The following is an 18,015-nucleotide window of genomic DNA, read 5'->3' on the forward strand; positions in this document are numbered from 1 at the left end:
TTCCGAGTGACTTTCAAGGGTAGCCCTATGTAAAGAGCGTTGCAGTAGTCAAGGCGAGAGGTCACTAGTGCATGGGTGACTGTACGCAAGGCATCCAGGTCCAGATAGGGTCGTAGTTGGCGCACCAGGCGAACCCGAGTGAAGACCCCCCTGGTCACAGCTCCTATGTGATCTTCTAAGGAGAGCTGTGAGTCTAGGAGGACCCCCAGGTTGCGGGCCCTATCAACGGGGGGCAATAACTCGCCCCCAATGTTAAGGGATGGGATACTCTGAGTATCCTGGCATGCCGGTATGTACAGCCACTCTGTCTTGTCCGGGTTGAGCTGAAGCCTGTTCATCCCCATCCATTCCCGGACCGCTTCCAGGCAACGGGACATCACGTCGAGGGCATCACTGATCTGGTTTGGAGTCGAGATGAAAAACTGGGTGTCATCAGCATACTGATGGTATCCTACTCCAAAACCACGAATGATCTCACCCAGCGGTTTCATGTAGATGTTGAACAGGAGAGGCGAGAGGACCGACCCCTGAGGAACTCCACAAACGAGAGGTCTCAGAGTCGACCTCTGCCCCCCTGCCAACACCGACTGTGAGCGTCCCAGGAGAAAGGAGGAGAACCATCGAAGAACTGTGCCTCCCACTCCCAGTCCCCTGAGGCGCCGCAGTAAGATACCATGGTCGATGGTATCGAAAGCCGCTGAGAGGTCTAATAAGACTAGGACAGAGGAATGGCCCCTGTCCCGGGCCCTCCAGAGATCATTCATCAGAGCGACCAATGCCGTGTCCGTGCTGTAGCCCGGCCTGAAACCCGATTGGCACGGGTCTAGATAATCCGCTTCATCCAGGATCTGAGGAAGCTGATGCGCCACCACACTCTCGACAACTTTCGCAAGAAAGCGAAGGTTGGAGACCGGACGGAAGTTATTCAATGTAGCTGGGTCCAAGGTGGGCTTCTTGAGGAGAGGTCTCACCACCGCCTCTTTCAAGGAGGCGGGGAAGCGACCCTCACTCAGAGAAGCAGATATGACCCCCTGGAACCAGCCTCGTGTCCTCTCCCGAGCTGCATAAGCCAGCCAGGAAGGGCACGGGTCCAATAAGCATGTGGAGGAGCTCAACCTCCTCATAATCCTGTCCATTTCCTTTGGAGTCACAGGATCAAACTCCTCCCAGATGACGTCGACAAGACTGCTCGTGTCCTGCTCGTCAGACTCTGCCCAGTTGGAGTCTAGGTCAGTTCGAATCCGAGCGATTTTATCCAACAGATATTGACCAAATTCCTCGGCTCGACCCTGTAAGGGCTCCTCCCTCACCTCGATTCAGAAGGGAGCGGGTCACTCTAAACAGGGCAGCCGGGCGATTATCTGCGGACGCGATGAGGGCGGAGAAGTGATTGGCTCTCGCCGCCCTTATCGCTGCGAGATAAGACCTAGTGTGGATTCTTAGTCGCAACCGGTCGGATTCGGATCGACTGGATCTCCAACGGCTCTCTAGGCCCCGTCTCCGACGCTTCATCTCCCGGAGCTCCGCGGTGAACCATGGGGCTCGCTGGGATCTGCGCCGGGTCAAGGGTCGCAAGGGTACAACTCGGTCAAGTGCCTCCGTGGCTGCCCTTTCCCAGGCTTCCACTAAGGCATGCGCCGAGTTGTGAGCAGGGAGTGCAGGTGGGTTCCCAAGCGCTGCCTGGAACCTGTCAGGGTCCATTAGGCGCCTGGGGCGGTACCATCTGTTTGGTTCCGCATACCCACGGCGGGGGGTGGAAAAGCGGAAGTCCAGCCGCAGGAGGTGATGATCGGTCCATGACAGGGGCATAACGGTTGGAGAGCCCCCACCCAGATCATCATGCCACCATCCAGATAAGAAAACCAAGTCAGGGGTGTGGCCTCCCTCATGAGTTGGTCCTGAAATTACTTGCGTCAGGTCCATGGCCGTCATGGAAGCCATGAACTCCCGAGCTAGCTCAGACGATCCTCCTAGGGACGGTAGATTGAAGTCGCCCAAAAGTATGAGTTTGGGGAATTCAATCACCAACCCCGAGAGGACATCGAGTAGCTTAGGCAGGGCTGCTGCTGCGCGATTTGGAGGAAGGTACGTCAGCAGCAGGCCCAACTGCGCCCTGGGACCATATCTCACAAAGAGAGACTCACACCCGACTATCTGAGGAACGGTGGTCTCCCGCGGGCTTAGGGTCTCCCTGATAATTACTGCCACTCCTCCGCCCCTACCATGAGGCCGGGGCTGGTGTAGCACCCGGAAACCAGGCGGGCAAAGGTCAACCAGAGGAACACCGCCCTCTGGGCCCAGCCAGGTCTCCGTGATGCAAGCCAGGTCCGCGTGCTCACCCTCAACTAGATCTCGAACAAGGGGAGCCTTATTAGCCACGGACCTGGCGTTCAGGTAGACCAGCCTGAGCTCAGGAGGCTGTATCTCTTCGCTCCCAGGTCCCCGGGGAGGAGACAGAGGGTCGGAGCATCTCACCGCTTGCAGAAAGCGGAGATGACCCTCCCGGTGTCGATACGGCCCTCTGCTTGCGCACCTTCTGCCGTTCCCCACCGTCCTGGGAATTGGTAGTCCGTCGGGTCGCCTCCGGGCTTCGTCGGCGACCGAACCCCGCTCCTCCCCTTTGCGGACGAACGTAGGCCTGGCCTGTGCAATGGTTGTTGGACGGCCCCCCTTGGTCGAACAACCACAGCCCACTCCCACCCCCCTCCCTAACCCCACAAAAAACTTTACTAGGAAGTTAACCAGGGGCCTCTTGTTGGATTTATGCTGGAGGCCCCTGACCCTGCCCGGCCATCTCTCAGAGGCCCAATGGTCGGGCCCTTCATCGAGATTGGAGGTGGTAGCGAAGGCGGGTCGCACCCAGGAGAGGGGGGAACCCCTGAGGGCGTGCAGGTCCATGCTGGAATAGCAAAGATGCATTGAGTCAAGAAGGATTCCGGGAAGGCAGTCCCATAGATGGTGATTGGCAGGAGGGTTGAGTCAGGGTAGGTGGGTATCTGGACCGTCACCCAGCCACTGCCACTTAGCCGGGTGAACCCCAGGAGCAGGCCACTCCCCATCCTCTCACGATGGGTTGTGACTCTGTTTCCGGGGATGGTCCAGAACGCACTCTGGGTGAAGCATACCCCATAGAGCTCCCACCTCTATGGGGCTGCAGGTGTAAGGACAAGCCACTCTGCCACCGTGGCTTGCACCCAGGCCCATCATGTCCTATGGGGAGAGGGCAGGCAAGGAAGGTTAAGAGCGGGCGGAAGGCAAGATGTTGAGATGGTGCGATTCTCATCTGGGGTCGGGTTCGGTGGATCAGTCGCCCCTACAGTTCCCTCGCCGTACTGATACTCTGGCCATTATTCCTGGCCGCAGCTCCATAGGCCCCTACTGGTTGGGGACTGTCCAGAGCGTGGCCTCCCAGAGGTACGGGAGTCCCAGATGCCATGCCGTCGCCGTCGCCGCCTCCGTTGAAAGTGCCTCGAAAGAAACGGTCTGCGCCGTGGCCTAGGAGCGGCCCGGTTATATCGCCGCGGTGGTCGCCGCCGCCGTCTTTTCTGCCCAGCTGATCCGCGGGCGTCTCCTCCTCTTCCTCCGGCTCGGAGAGGCCATCGCTGCCAAGAGTGGAACCGGGAGGCTTAGAGCAGCGAGAAGGTGGAATGGGTTTTAAGCGGCCGCGAACGGCCCGGGCGCTGGCCGGAGATGCCACGCCGTTGCTGACACCGCCGCCGTCGAAGGGTCCTGGAAAAAATGGTCGGTGGGAGGTTCGGAGATGCTGTCGCTGCCATCGCCGTTGCTGTTTCCACTGCTCAGCTGATCTGCGGCGTCTCTGATGAGGATCCGCTCGGAGACGACGCCGCCGCCCAGGAATAGACCGAGGTGGCCAAGGTAGAGAGGAGACGTCGGCACCCATTCAGGATGGCCCCAAACGGCTCAGGGGGTGGGCCGGAGATGCCCCGCCGCCGTTGCCACCGCCGCCGTCGAAGGCTCCCCAGCTGTTTCTGCTGTTCAGCTGGGGCTCACGGTGCTCTCCCCAGCACGTCCGCCATCTTTGGAGCCGGGGAAAAAAATTTAATTTAATTTAATTTAATAATTTAATTTGTATACCGCCCTTCTCCCGAAGGACTCAGGGCGGTGAATACATATTAAAATTAAAACTATTTATAAAAACCCAACCCCATCCCGTCAGACCAGGCCAGCTTGTTCGAAAAAGAAGGTTTTGAGATCGCGCCGGAAGGAGCGAAGATCGGGGGCCATCCGGAGCTCAACCGGTAAGCGGTTCCAAAGGTCTGGCGCGCCCACAGAGAACGCTCTCCCCCTGGGGGCCACCTGACTTTGCCTGTCAGAAGTTTGCAAAAGGTGATCACATGAACCTGGGACACTGCAACTATTTTAACTTCAACAGTCACTAAATGAATGGTTGTAAATCGAGCGCTGCCTGAACAAATCTGATTGTCTGAGGAAGAATCCAAGCCATTTTTAGAACAGAACCCATCAGCAATCATCCAATGACGCTGAATGCTGGCAAGTCTGGCTAGGAATTCTTATAAATGGAACTGAATTCGTCTTCTTCCCCATTGACTTTGCCTGTCAGTTGATACAAAAAGTGATCGCATGACCCTCCTGGCACAATACAATGGTCATAAATTGTATGAAGCCCCTCTGACAGCTCGTTACTCTGTACGCCTTTCTCAAAGTTCCCTAGCTTGGTTGCAACTTGATGCCACTAAAAGTAACCAAGATAAGCTGTTTCAGGGTTGGTCAGTGAAGTGTTAAAAAAAGAAGAATCCTTAAAAAAAAAGTCTGGATGCATGTAGGCATAACTCTTAAGACCATTCCTGGTCTTCAGTTGGTCTGTCGGGGTAAAATTTGGCAATTTTTAAGATGGGTGGACTTCAACTCTCAGAATTCTGCTTCATTTTTTAAATAGTTAAGTTAAATAGTTTTGCTTTCTCCCTGTTGCTTGTCACCTTCTTGCCACTTTCCCCCACTAATGGACCAATCATTTCCTTTACTTTTTTCTCGTTTTTTACATGTTGAAAGAAGATTTTTTTTGTTATTGTTGACTTTGGTCGCAAGCCTTAGTTCATTTTGAGCCTTAGCTTTCCTCACTTCATCTTTCCAGGCTCGGGTTATTTGCTGATAATTCTGACTTAGTTATATCTGTGAACATCTAGAAACAAATACAGTTATAACTAGTAGCCAGCACGGGTTTGTTAAAAACAGATCGTGCCAAATCAGTCTTATTTCATTATTTGACAAAGTGACTAAATTAGTAGACCAGCGAAATGCTGTGGACATAGTATACTTGGACTTCAGCAAGCCATTTACTTGCTGGTAAATGGCTTACTTACTACTTACTACTTACTACAACTTACTACTTGGTAAGCTAGTGTGGGATAGACAGCATCATCGCCAGATGGATTTGTAGCTGGCTGGCAAACCATACTCGACATGTAGTCCTTAATGTTACTACATCTGCATGGAGAGAAGTAAGCAGTGGGGTACCACAAGGTTCCATCTTAGGCCCAATACTCTTCAATATCTTCATAAATCACTTAATGAGGGAATAAAAGGGAAACTTATCAAATGTGGAGATGACACTAAACTGGCAGGAATAGCCAACACGCCAGAAGACAAGCTCAGGATTCAAAAAGATCTTGACAATGAGTCCTATCTAATAAAATGATATTTAATGTGGGGAAAAGCAAGGGTTTACACCTGGGCAGGAAAAACCAAAGGTACAAGTACAAATTAGGTGAAACCTGGCTCAAAAACAGTAACTGTGAGAGGGACCTTGGAGTCCTAGTGGAAAATCAGTTAAAACATGAGCCAAGAGTTTGTGGCAGCAACCAAAAAAGCTAATATAAACTGGATTGTATAAACAGAGGCATAGAATCAAAATCATGTGAAGTATTAGTACCGCTTTATGAAGCCTTAGTAAGGCTACACCTGGAATACTGCATCCAGCTTTGGTCACATTACAAAGAAGATGTTGAGACTTTGGAAAAAAGTGCAAACGAGCAACTAAGATGATTAAAAGCCTGGAGACTAAAACATACGAAGAATGTTTGCGGGATTCGGGTATGGCTAGTCTAGAGAAAAGAAGGATTAGGGGGGACATGATAGCAGTATTCCAGTATTTGAGAGGATGGGGTCAGTTTATTTTCCAGGGCGGTATAGAAATTTAATAAATAAATAAATAAATTCTGGCGTCTGTCTATTAAGGTGAAAGAGCTCAGGCAACAAGGAAAAGCTTAGACCAGTGTTAACACTGGCTTAGATGAGAGTGTTGGAACTCGGCCAGATATGGGTTGGGAAGGTCTCTCTCAAGGTGTGGTCAAATAGATAGTGCACTGGAAATAGAGCTATTCATTTACAATATGTTGAATAGTAGCAGTTTCTTCCCTCCAGCCATTCAGTCTAGCCCAGGGGTAGGCAACCTCGGCTCTTTTATGACTGATGGACTTCAACTCCCAGAATTCCTGAGCCGGCTTGGCTGGCTCAGGAATTCTGGGAGTTCAAGTCCATGAATCATAAAAGAGCCGAGGTTGCCTACCCCTGGTCTAGCCTATCACAGATCTCCTGTTTTGTACGTTAATATGTTTGTGCGTCTAATAAATCCAGTGGCAGGAATTTCACACCTTCATTTCTGGGTGTGGGAGAAGGATCCCTTGTTTTCATCTTATGAAATAACTTATGAAATAGCTAGTTGTATCAACATGTTCTATCTATTAAATAAACATTATTCACATTATTAAAATAAAATAAATAAATAAAATAAAAAGAGTTGGTATAAATAAGAATGTCTATGGAAATTCTCAAACAAATTCTGGTTTGTTTGTTTGTTTTCAAAAGGCAGCTGGACTTTGTTTTTTCCTTGAAGACATTTTGCTTCTCATCTAAGAAGTTTCTTCTGCTTTGACTGAACAGTGGAGAATCGTTTATATGCCTTGCAGTCATCTGGTCGCTAACCCTTGCTGAATGTCGTTGAGGCCACTTGGAGGTTTATAATAATAATAATAATAAACCTTTATTGTCAAAGTACAACATGTGTACATTGAGATTAGCTGAGACTCCCCCCGTGCTCTCTCCCCCCAACACACAGTGACAACAAACCCTCCATCCCACCACACTGTGTGAACCAACTACACCACACACTGGCCTTCCAAGTCAATTCTGCATAAGATTATGTCCCATTTAAAAGCCTAACAGCCCACGGATAAAAGCTATTTTTCAGCCTGTTGGTACGGCTGGCTATATTCCTATATCTCCTACCGGATGGTAGGAGAGTAAAGAGATACCGTCCAGGGTGTGAGTCATCCCTGAGAATCTTCCTCACTCTTCCAAGGCAACGAGCCCTGGCGATGTCATCTGTGGTTTATCTTACTTATCCTATAAGTAAGGTTTAAAAGAGTAGTGTATACTGGCACCAATACTGGATTGGTTTGGCTATCTTCCAGAAAATATATAAATAAGTTTGTCTGTTTCTTTGCAGACCTGCCTTTTCCTGGTAGTCTCCTATCTAAGTGGGAGCATCACTGTGAAGATTCCTAATAAGGAATAATAATAATAATAATAATGATGATGATGATGATGATGATGATGATGATGATGATGATGATGATGATGATGATGGAACTGCGAACATCCCACAGGATATGCACTGGGTATGCTAAAGGGAAGGTGGGCTATCTATAACCATTCTGATAAATCCCATCTAAGTATTAACCTCATTACTTGTTAAGCTTTCCTAAATCAACCAAGACTGGCTAGGTTCTTTCATCTGTGCTGTCTCCCTGAATCCTTGGCAAGGTTAGGGACTGATGGGAGACTGAAGTTGCAAATCTAGGGAGCATATGCTTGACCTCTGGGCTAGAGACATATCAAAACCATATTCAAAAGTGGTTGGCCAAGTCCAACTATCATCATGATCATTATTGTTATCATTATCACCAATGATGTTTTTCTTAATATAGTTCCTTATAACTAGAAGATAGCCCACCAAGTAAACTTCATTTGGTAGGGAGGACACAGGAAGAGGGTCATTAGGGAGCCATCACCTGCTGCATTTTAGAATATTAAAGTCTTAATGCTTCTTCAATATCTTCATAAATGACTTAGATGTGGGAATAAAAGGGGAACTCATCAAATTTGCAGATGACACTAAACTGGCAGGAATAGCCAACACCTCAGAAAACAAGCTCAGGATCTAAAAAGATCTGGACAGACTTGAACAATGGGCCCTATCCAACAAAATGAAATTTAATGTGGAGAAAAGCAAAGTTTTACATTTAGGCAGAAAAAAATCAAAGGTATAAGTACAGACTAGGCGAGACCTGGCTCAAAAACAGTAACTGTGAGAGGGACCTTGGAGTCCTAATCACTTGAATATAAGCCAGCAGTGTGCAGCAGCAGCCAAAAAAGCTAATACAATCCTGGGTTGTATGAATAGAGGCATAGATTCAAGATCACACAAGGTATTAGTACCGCTTTATAAAACCCTAGTAAGACAACAGCTGCAGCAAATTTTGGTCACCATATCTCAAAAAAGATGTTGAGAGTTTGGGAAAAATTCAGAGAAGAGCAACTAAGATGATCAAAGGCCTGGAGACTAAAACATTCTCAATTAGTGTAGTGTTGTTGCAGAATTCATAATTTATAATTTAATTTAATTTCTATACCGCCCTTCTCCCGAAGGACTCAGGGCGGTGTACAGGGCAAATACAATAAAAATACAATATACAAAATTAAAAAAAATTAAATAATGAAGCCCAATTCCAATAAAATTAATACAATAATATTAAAATACCCCAAACCCATCAGACCAGGCTGGTTTGTTCAAATAAGTATGTTTTTAGGTCACGTCGGAAGGAGCGAAGATCGGGAGGCATCCGGAGCTCAACCGGTAAAGGGTTCCAAAGGTCTGGCGCGCCCACAGAGAACGCCCTCCCCCTGGGGGTCGCCAGTCGACACTCTTTGACCGACGGCACCCTAAGGAGGCCCTCTCTGTGGGAGCGCACTGGACGAAGGGAAGTTGATGCCGGCAGCAGGTGCTCCCGTAAGTAATCCGGACCCATGCCATTTAGGGCTTTATAGGTCATTACCAGCACCTTGAATCTTACCCGGAGGGCAACCAGAAGTCAATGCATCTCGCGGAGTAGAGGTGTTACATGGGAGTATCGGGAAACCCCCACCACCACTCGCATGGCTGCATTCTGCACCAGCTGAAGCCTCCGAGTAGTCCTCAAGGGCAGCCCCATGTAGAGAGCATTGCAGAAGTCCAAACGGGAGGTCACGAGCGCATGAGTGACTGTGCGCAAGGCATCTCGGTCCAGATAGGGCCGCAACTGGTGCATCAGGCGAACCTGGGCAAAGGCCCCCCTAGTCACAGCTCCTATATGATCTTCCAAGGAGAGCTGTGAATCTAGGAGGACACCGAAGTTGCGAGCCCTATCTACGGGGGGGTAATATCTCACCCCCCATAGTTAGAGATGGAATAATCTGAATTTCCCGAGATGGTGGAACACACAGCCACTCAGTCTTGTCAGGGTTGAGCCGAAGCCTGTTCCTCCCCATCCAGACCCGAACCGCCTCCAGGCAACGGGACATCACATCGAGGGCATCACTGGGGTGGTTTGGGATAGAAATAAAAAGCTGGGTATCATCAGCATATTGATGATACCCAACCCCAAAACCATGAATGATCTCACCCAGCGGCTTCATATAGATGTTGAACAGGAGAGGCGAGAGGACCGACCCCTGAGGAACTCCACAAATGAGAGGCCTCGAGGCCGACCTCTGCCCTCCTGCCAACACCGACTGCGAACGTCCCAGGAGGTAGGAGAACCACCGTAAAACGGTGCCTCCCACTCCTAACCCCCTGAGACGCCACAGTAAGATACCATGGTCGATGGTATCGAAAGCCGCTGAGAGGTCTAATAGGACTAGGACAGAGGAACAACCCCTGTCCCGAGCCCGCCAGAGATCATTCACCAGCGCGACCAATGCCGTCTCCGTGCTGTACCCAGGCCTGAAGCCCGATTGGTACGGGTCCAGATAATCAGCTTCCTCCAGGAACAAAGGAAGCTGATGCGCCACCAAACTCTCAACAACCTTCACAAGAAAGCGAAGGTTGGAGACTGGACGATAGTTGTTTAAGACAGCTGGGTCCAGGGCAGGCTTCTTGAGGAGGGGTCTCACCACCGCCTCCTTCAAGGCGGCGGGAAAACTACCCTCACTCAAAGAAGCAGTTATCACTGCCTGAAGCCAGCCTCGTGTCCCCTCCCGAGCCGAATAAACCAGGCAGGAGGGGAACGGGTCCAATAAACACGTGGTGGAGCTTAACATCTTATTTTGCACGTCCGTTATTTTTGCCGTTCCTCATTGTACTGAATATATGTCTTCATAATTGCTTGCTCCATCTATTTATTTTAACTTACAATCTTTTGAAAAGCTTTAAAGCAACAGGATAAAATGCAGTTGCAATAAACAAGTAAATGAGAAAAAAATGCCAAAAGCATGGTAAACTTAGCAGGACAATTTCAAGTGCTGGAAGATCGTTAGCATTTGCATTTTGATATTGAAATTTGAGTGCAGAGAGAATTCTATATGCACAGAAATGGAAAGGTACATCAGTCCCCATAATAGATAGAGGGAATCTGATATCAATGACTACCTTTTTAAACATTTTATTTGTATATTTGTATGTGCACATTAATAATAGCAGAACTGACTACTGTCTACCAGTACATCTAAACTGGATTACTTCAACTTGCAGTCTCTATCTAGCTTGCTGAGTAATAAGAGAAAGGAAAGGAAAGGAAAAGTTCAAAATGAAATCGGGGTTGGATGGCAACTCAGTCAGGCATCATCTTGCTTCCTCTTCAAAATGCTTTGGTTGCCCTCTGTTGCATCCTTTTAATCTCTGTTACTTCTTCTGCAAAAGGTCTCCTCCAGCTCTCTCTTCATGGACAGACTGATAGAGCCAGCTGGTTCAAAGCAGAACCTGATTCCTCCCATTTAGCTCCATTTATATGACACTAAATAAGAAGTGAATCAAAAGATTGCAGGAGCTGCATGGGGCATAATCTTGTACAATGGAAACTGGAGTAGTGTCCTCAGCAACTAGATAGGGATGATCAATGTGACCATTTGTTTCCTAACATCAGCAGTGGCTCTCTTCTGGACAGATCTGGAAAGAATAATCATCTACTTTCCCAATTTCTGTATTTTTTCCCCCCATAAAGTAAAATCCCTTTTCCAGCAAACAAACAAACAAAAAATCAGGAAAGAGTCCAACTTCCAAACTTCTTGGTTTTGGGTTCTACGCAACCTCTGAGAACTTCTCAGCTAAGTAAGTAAGGCCAAAACACTTCTTTGGAAAAGGTACAAGATGCAGAGCAAGGCAGGCATGACAACTCATTGAAGGGTTGCAAATTCAAATTTATTTTGTGAGAACCAAGTGAAGAGATTTCTGTAAAATGAAAAGAAAGTTACAAAAAATGGAGAAGAAACAAATTCATAAGAACTTTCCAAAACTGAGTTTGATATATTCTGTATATATTTACATTTTTTTAAAAAAGACTGCACTGAAAGAAAAGCAGTTCACTTTTTCACTGCCTGCTTTGAACCTCAGGATTATTTCCACTATTTTGAAATGTTCCAGAGGAATACAGTGTGAAATTGTGTTCCTTTGGAACACTCCCTATTTTTAGGTTAGATGGGGAAGCTGAAATATATCGCCCAAAAAAGGAAATGGTAAATCACTTCCCAAAAAAACTTCATAAAGGAAAATGTTATAAACTTCAACATGTTTATGAACACATCATAAAATTTTAGCAGGAGTCAAACTGAGGACATCATACACTTTTAATTTGTGAGTTGCCAACCAATGAATCTTCTTATAGATATATGTGTTTAAGCCATGAAGCTCTGAGTAAATGTTAGGCAGGCTCTACCTTGAGTTGAACCCATCATCTCTTAGAAAACTCATCAACCTCCCTTTTGGCATTACTTAGCCATGGCCAGAATATTTTTTTTCCAACTTCCCATTCCTTGGTGTCTCCCGTGCAAGTAGTAACCAAACCCAATCCTGCTTAACTTTTCAGGATTTCCGGAATCTCATTAAGCTTTTTCTTACAGCCTAATATCAAGGATCTTAGATGGTCTTTTTTTTCCTTTTGCTCATTTGTATCTGATCTATAGGGACCTCCTAGAGTAGCCTGAAGGGACCAGATCCAAATCAGGAAAAGTCTACTCAGCCATAATTTTGGTTGTCTTATCTTAGGAAGTTATGCAAGGACTGGATCAGGGGTCTTCAAACTTGGCCTTTTTATGACTTGTGGATTTCAGCTCCCAGAATTCCTCAGCCAGGTTTGAAGACCCCTGTACTGAGTGGTAGAGTCAACGGCTGGGAATGCCGCAAATAGTGATCACAGGTTAACCTGTAATGGTTAACATTATGTTTTCACCTTACTTCCACCTTAGGAGCAAGGGATTCTAGGGAAAGTGATCTTGTTCTTTGCAAGTTATTTAAGTGAATCTCTTTGCTTGACTTTGATGCACCTCACCTACTTTTCATCCGTTAGGAGAAATGCTAGGTCTTCTCCTGGGACTTTAGAGAGGTTATGAACTCTATCTGTTTGTTCCACATCTTCTCCTCATCAGGTGGGAACTGTGTTTAATGATTTATCATCAGCCCCATGCATTTATCCAGCGTGGCATTTTAATCATGCAAATAAGGAACTTGTTAATGAATCAAAAATTAATTTGGTGACTGCTGCTGTGTACACAGTGACAGGTTTGCTAATGCTATTACACTTGTAATATGGTCGGTGGCTTCCCTGTAATTACTATAAATGTTGCATTTAACACTCAGAATAAAGGTTATATATTTTTTTTAAAAAGGTCCAGATTGATCCCTAATTTAGTTTTCTTGGATCTTGTTTACATTTGAAATAAGATATCCAGTCCCAGATGAGAACTGGATTGTGGATGGACAAAACATGGAAAGCAGGCTTAATGTTCACAGACATTATACAGAGGGATGTCTTTTTCCCTGGTTTCATAAAGTGTGAAAAGTATTGTAATAAACAGTTTTGTCAGGTACTGAGTATCACAGCAATTTTTGATATTTGTGAAAAAGGGAAAAATCATGTGCTTATTTAATAGGCAGTAAGCTCTTTTTCATGCAACTTTGCATAGCTAGAATAAATTGTTGGAATCCCTAATTAGCCTCCCGGAATGTCATTGCTCTAAAGAAATAGCATTATATACATCTTATTAAGAAAAATGATTAACACATTTGTTTGGATTTAAGGTGCTGAGATACAAGCTTAATAAGATAGGAAAGCTTAAATGTAATGGATCAATTGAGATTATCCTGCTTCAGTTTTACAGTGTTCATTTTTTGTCATACTTTTAGTTACAACAATGAAAGATAACACATCAACGCTGCTAACATCGGATGTTCTTGCTTTGACAACAGATGGAAATGCAGCCATTTTCTCTATTGCTTTTAGAATTAGTTGATGCTGGGAGGGGGAATGTGGATGAGAGTCCAACTAGTCATAACAATAATAACTCAGCTGTGGAAATCCAAAGTCATTGGGCCCAGAGTTGATAGAGTTTTGGTGAGCTGAAGAGCTAAGGAGAAAGCCTGCGCTTCAAGCTAATTAGGGAATGTGATTTATGACTGTTTATTGAAGGAGGGAATTGTGCTTTGTCACTTTGTATCCAGGGGAGGGGAATTTAGTTTCTGGTTTCAACTATGTAGTGCCGATACTTTGTTTCTCGAATAAAAGATTCTTTAAGGTAAACAATGCCTCGAAGTTCTTTTGAAGAGTTTCATCTGTCGGAACCATGACAACACAAATTAGAAAAGACAAAAGAGTGCAAGAAAGCAAAAAAAAAAACCCTTTCAGAAAAGCAAATTCCCTCCCCCAGGAAATATAAACAATTTCATAATCCCTTCATCTTTTTTTAAATTAACAGATATGAAACTCTTCATCCCATAACTCATATCTTAACAATAGGCAAATCCAATATGTAATGTCTTCTTCAGCCCAATTACCATCTAAAAATCCAGAGCTCTAAAATAATAACATTAATTAACATTTATAAAACTCAACGTTCCCATATCTCAATTCTTAGCTGTAAGCAAAGTCCAATTTTAAAAGCCGGAAAATTATCCTGATAGCCTAGTGCAGGGATGGCGAACCTTTTAGAGACCAAGTGTCCAAACCGCAACCCAAAACCCACATATTTATCGCAAAGTGCCAGGGGTGCATCAACATTGTGGTGCCCTCAGTGGGGGCAGGGAGGCGCCTCTGAGTGCAACCTCGGGCACACAAAACCTGGGGGCACAAAAATGGGCCACTGTGCTGCAAGGGGCAAAAACAGCTGCCACAGCACTGCAGGGTGCAGATACAAGATGCTGCACCATGGAAGAACAGGGCAGGGCTAGCGAGTATCATAGAGGCACTAACCCCACCCCATTTGCAGCATGTGCGTGCTTGCAGCCCCATGCGCACATGCACGCATGTAAAATGCTTCCCCCTCCCTTTTCTTCCAGTCCATCAATCTACAGTGGTTGGTGACCTCTGCTCTGCCACCTGTCCTCTAGCTTGCAAGTTGGCCGCTTTGCCTCCTTTGTGCTGGGCGGGGCTCCTGCTCTGGGTGGTGGTGGTGGCCTGATGGATCTGCTGCTGGCGGAAGTGGCACGTGTGCCGACAGAGAGGGCTCTGAATGCCACCTCTGGCACACGTGCCATAGGTTCGCCACCACTGGTCTAGTGCAAACAAAAAATTAAAATTTAACATGACAAAAAGGGACCATTTCTCCTTTAGAAAAGACAATTCACCACCTTTTTCCATTCCAAATGCCAACAGTTTCAAAGAAAACTACCTCAAATAACAGTTCTAATAAACATTCCATATTTCAACTCTAAACTTCAATCCATATTTAGCAAATATAAAGTAATAGCCTAAAATACACAAAAGGTTAAAATTTAACAAAGGGACATTTCTCCTTTTAGAAAACATATTCACAAAACACCCTTAATTTAAGTAAAAAGACAGATATCAGGTCTAAATACTATAAAATTATGATAGATAAATTAACTAGGGGAAAAAAGTTAAGCACCATATTAAATTTAAACAAATCCAATAGACATTTTTTAGATTTGAGTGAGACAAACTTCTTGAGCCAGACCTACAATTCAAATTCAGAAAGCAAACTATGGGCACTTTCATAAGGATGCTTCTGCTGAGAGCTTGCCTATTTATAAAATCAGAGCCTATGTTGGCAGCACGGACAATCCCAGAAGGCAATAGGTGAGGATGCCACCATCTCTAACCCACCAGCACGTTAATATTGGCAATTGGGCATCTGCTGCAAGGGAGAACCAAATCTGTGAAAACATGGCATTACATACTGTAATGAGTGAAGCTAAAAAAGTGGGAAAGGTGAAGGCATTCCCTTCATGAGATATTTCTTCTCTAAGTCTTCTTCTAGATGGTCATCCTGTTCGTGTTCATGTCCCAACCTTTCTGATTCCAATAATAAAATGCAGCTGATGCTGGTCTGGATGTTTGGTAGTTTCAAGTTTTCTTCCATCTTCATTCCAATTCTGGGCTCGTGAGAAAGATCCTCCAAACCCACTTAATCCATTTTCCATCCTGCCAACATGGACCCCCAGTGTTCTTTAGAGTCCAAAGTTTCTTGTACCGTAGCAACAACAAGCCAACGGGTATGGTTGAATCATGGTCCATGTTCTGGTTTCCAGGGGAAAAAAAGCCACCTGGTGAACAATGAGTTTACTTAACAACCACTAACCAAAAAAATAATACTAATAGCACTGATTTGGACACACGATGACCTGCTTTACAACCATCACAACTTAGGACCATAACTGGCATTTCCATTGAGGTCATAAGTTGAGGACTACCTGTATGTTAAAAGGTTAGAGGAAATGTAGAATATAGCTAGTCCTTGACTTATAACAGTTCATTTAGTGACTGTTCAAAGCCACAACATTACTGAAAAAAGTGACTTATGACCGTTTTTCACTCTTATGACCGTTGCAGCATCCCAACGGTCACGTGATCAAAATTCAGAAAGTTGGCAACTGACTCACATTTATGACCATTGCAGTGTCCTGGGATCATGTGATCACCTTTTGTGACCTTCTGACAAGCAAAGTCAATGGGGGAAGCCAGATTCTCCATATTGCAACAATAATACTAATTTAAGAACTGCAGTGATTCACTTAACAAATGTGGTGAGAAAAGTCGTAAAATGGGGCAAAACTCATGTAACAAATTTCTTACTTAACAACATAAATTTGGGGCTCAAATGTGGTTGTAAGTCGAAGTTGCAAGCTGAGACTGGACAGCCATTTATCTGAAATGGTATAGGGTTTCCTGCCTGATCAGGGGGTTGGACTAGATGACCTCCAAGGTCCCTTCCATCATCATCATCATTAATCATCGCACAATCAGTCAGATGTTCAGATTGGATATGGCGTTTTTTGTCTACCTATCCTTACCAAGGATCTGGGATAGGCAGATGTGGATGTTTGATGGTATTATAGATATCATTGCAGGATGGAAGCAGTTCCTATTATTGTTGTTGTTGTTGTTCTATTGTTCTTTTTAAAACTATAACCAATTATATTGACTCAAAAAAGGCACAAAATTTCTGGACCCTAGGCAATAGTTTCTTCTATCTCCCAAAAAGGATTGGGAAGATGTTTTATTTTGAAGGGGGGAAAAAGATATAAGAATAAAATAATGAAACTTACAAATCTACATGTGAGTATTTTCAATTCTCTCTATACTATTTCCTAGTCTGTTGCTATTATTTCTGTATCACTATGCTAATTACAGTTACTATATCAATATTGTATGCTCTCTGTACTTTATAGAGTTCCTCTACCTATAACTGTTCATTTAACAATGGTTCAAAGTTATGAAAAAGCAACTTACGACCTATACTTGCACTTACCACCACAATCATTCTATTTCTGTTTGCAGGATGTTGTATTTTATTATCTTCTCCTGTTCTTTCTCTTCTGTTTTGCCGTCTCCAGGTACTGCCACATCCACTAGGTGACGCCCATCTGCAGTTCAAGATTCAAGGTTGCAGCTGCATTGGCAACTCTGCTGTGTTGATGTTGGGGAAAAGGAGGGAAAGAAAGTGTTTGCAATCTTTCCAAGCTCTTCCACAACCACAATGGATTTGGGGCAGACTGCCTTCTTTGTATCTCTTCTCACCTATGCAGGTTAAATAAGCAAGGTTGAAACTAGCAATAGACCATGAGGAATTTGTTACTCTGCTTTTCAACAAAGAATAAAGATGCCAGCAACAGGCCTGTGTGTGCGTCTTGTCAAGTTAGGAAAAAGCATATACTTTGCAACAGCTCCTTCTTCACTGAAACTGGGAATATATTGAATATTTGCACAGTTCCAAACTCTTGGGGTGCAATTCTAGCATCACTGTTTTGTGACTTTAGGAGCTGCAGAAGTTTGGAGGAAGACTGAGTACTTTTTCTCCCTGTTTTAATAGTTAACAGCAGGGAGCACTGTGGGAGTGTCCAGGGGATTAAGAAGGTTGCAATGACAGCCTCAGCCACGCTTTTGTAGAAAGAAAACGCACACACTTCACCCAGGTCACTCCCTTTTCCATCCATTCCACAGGATGGAATAGCCTCCCCTGACCCATACACAAATTTATAGAAACCTTTTCATCCTATGTAGGGTGAAATTGACAAAACATGTCTCCTGAGGAAGTCAGCTGATAGCAGCAAGTCATTCAGGAAGCAAAATCCCCTCCTGCACTGATGATGTTACCTAGTTTGATAATGAAACGTCTTCAAGAAAATCAGCACGCTCAGAGTGCACCAAGGAGTTCACAGTTCACTGCTGAACTACAGATATTTTCTTCTAACAAAATCCCATCAAGATAGGGAAATATCCTAATCATAAGACTGCTCCCTACTGCTAGACCCTTGCCCAAATCTCCAAC

At 45.2% G+C, this 18,015-nt stretch overlaps 1 long non-coding RNA gene across 1 annotated transcript in view; it reads left to right on the forward strand.

Annotated features, from left to right (window-relative positions):
- LOC308676947 overlaps positions 1 to 17,348 on the forward strand; it is a 46,602-nt gene extending 29,254 nt beyond the window's left edge. The window contains exon 5 of the long non-coding RNA XR_014028387.1: positions 17,081 to 17,348. This is a non-coding gene — a long non-coding RNA (uncharacterized lncRNA). The remainder of the gene's footprint in view (positions 1 to 17,080) is intronic.
- The last annotated feature ends 667 nt before the right edge of the window (positions 17,349 to 18,015 follow it).

Source organism: Vipera berus (assembly GCF_964194415.1).
Source record: "Vipera berus genome assembly, chromosome: Z".
In the NCBI taxonomy this organism is placed as follows: Eukaryota; Metazoa; Chordata; class Lepidosauria; order Squamata; family Viperidae; genus Vipera; species Vipera berus.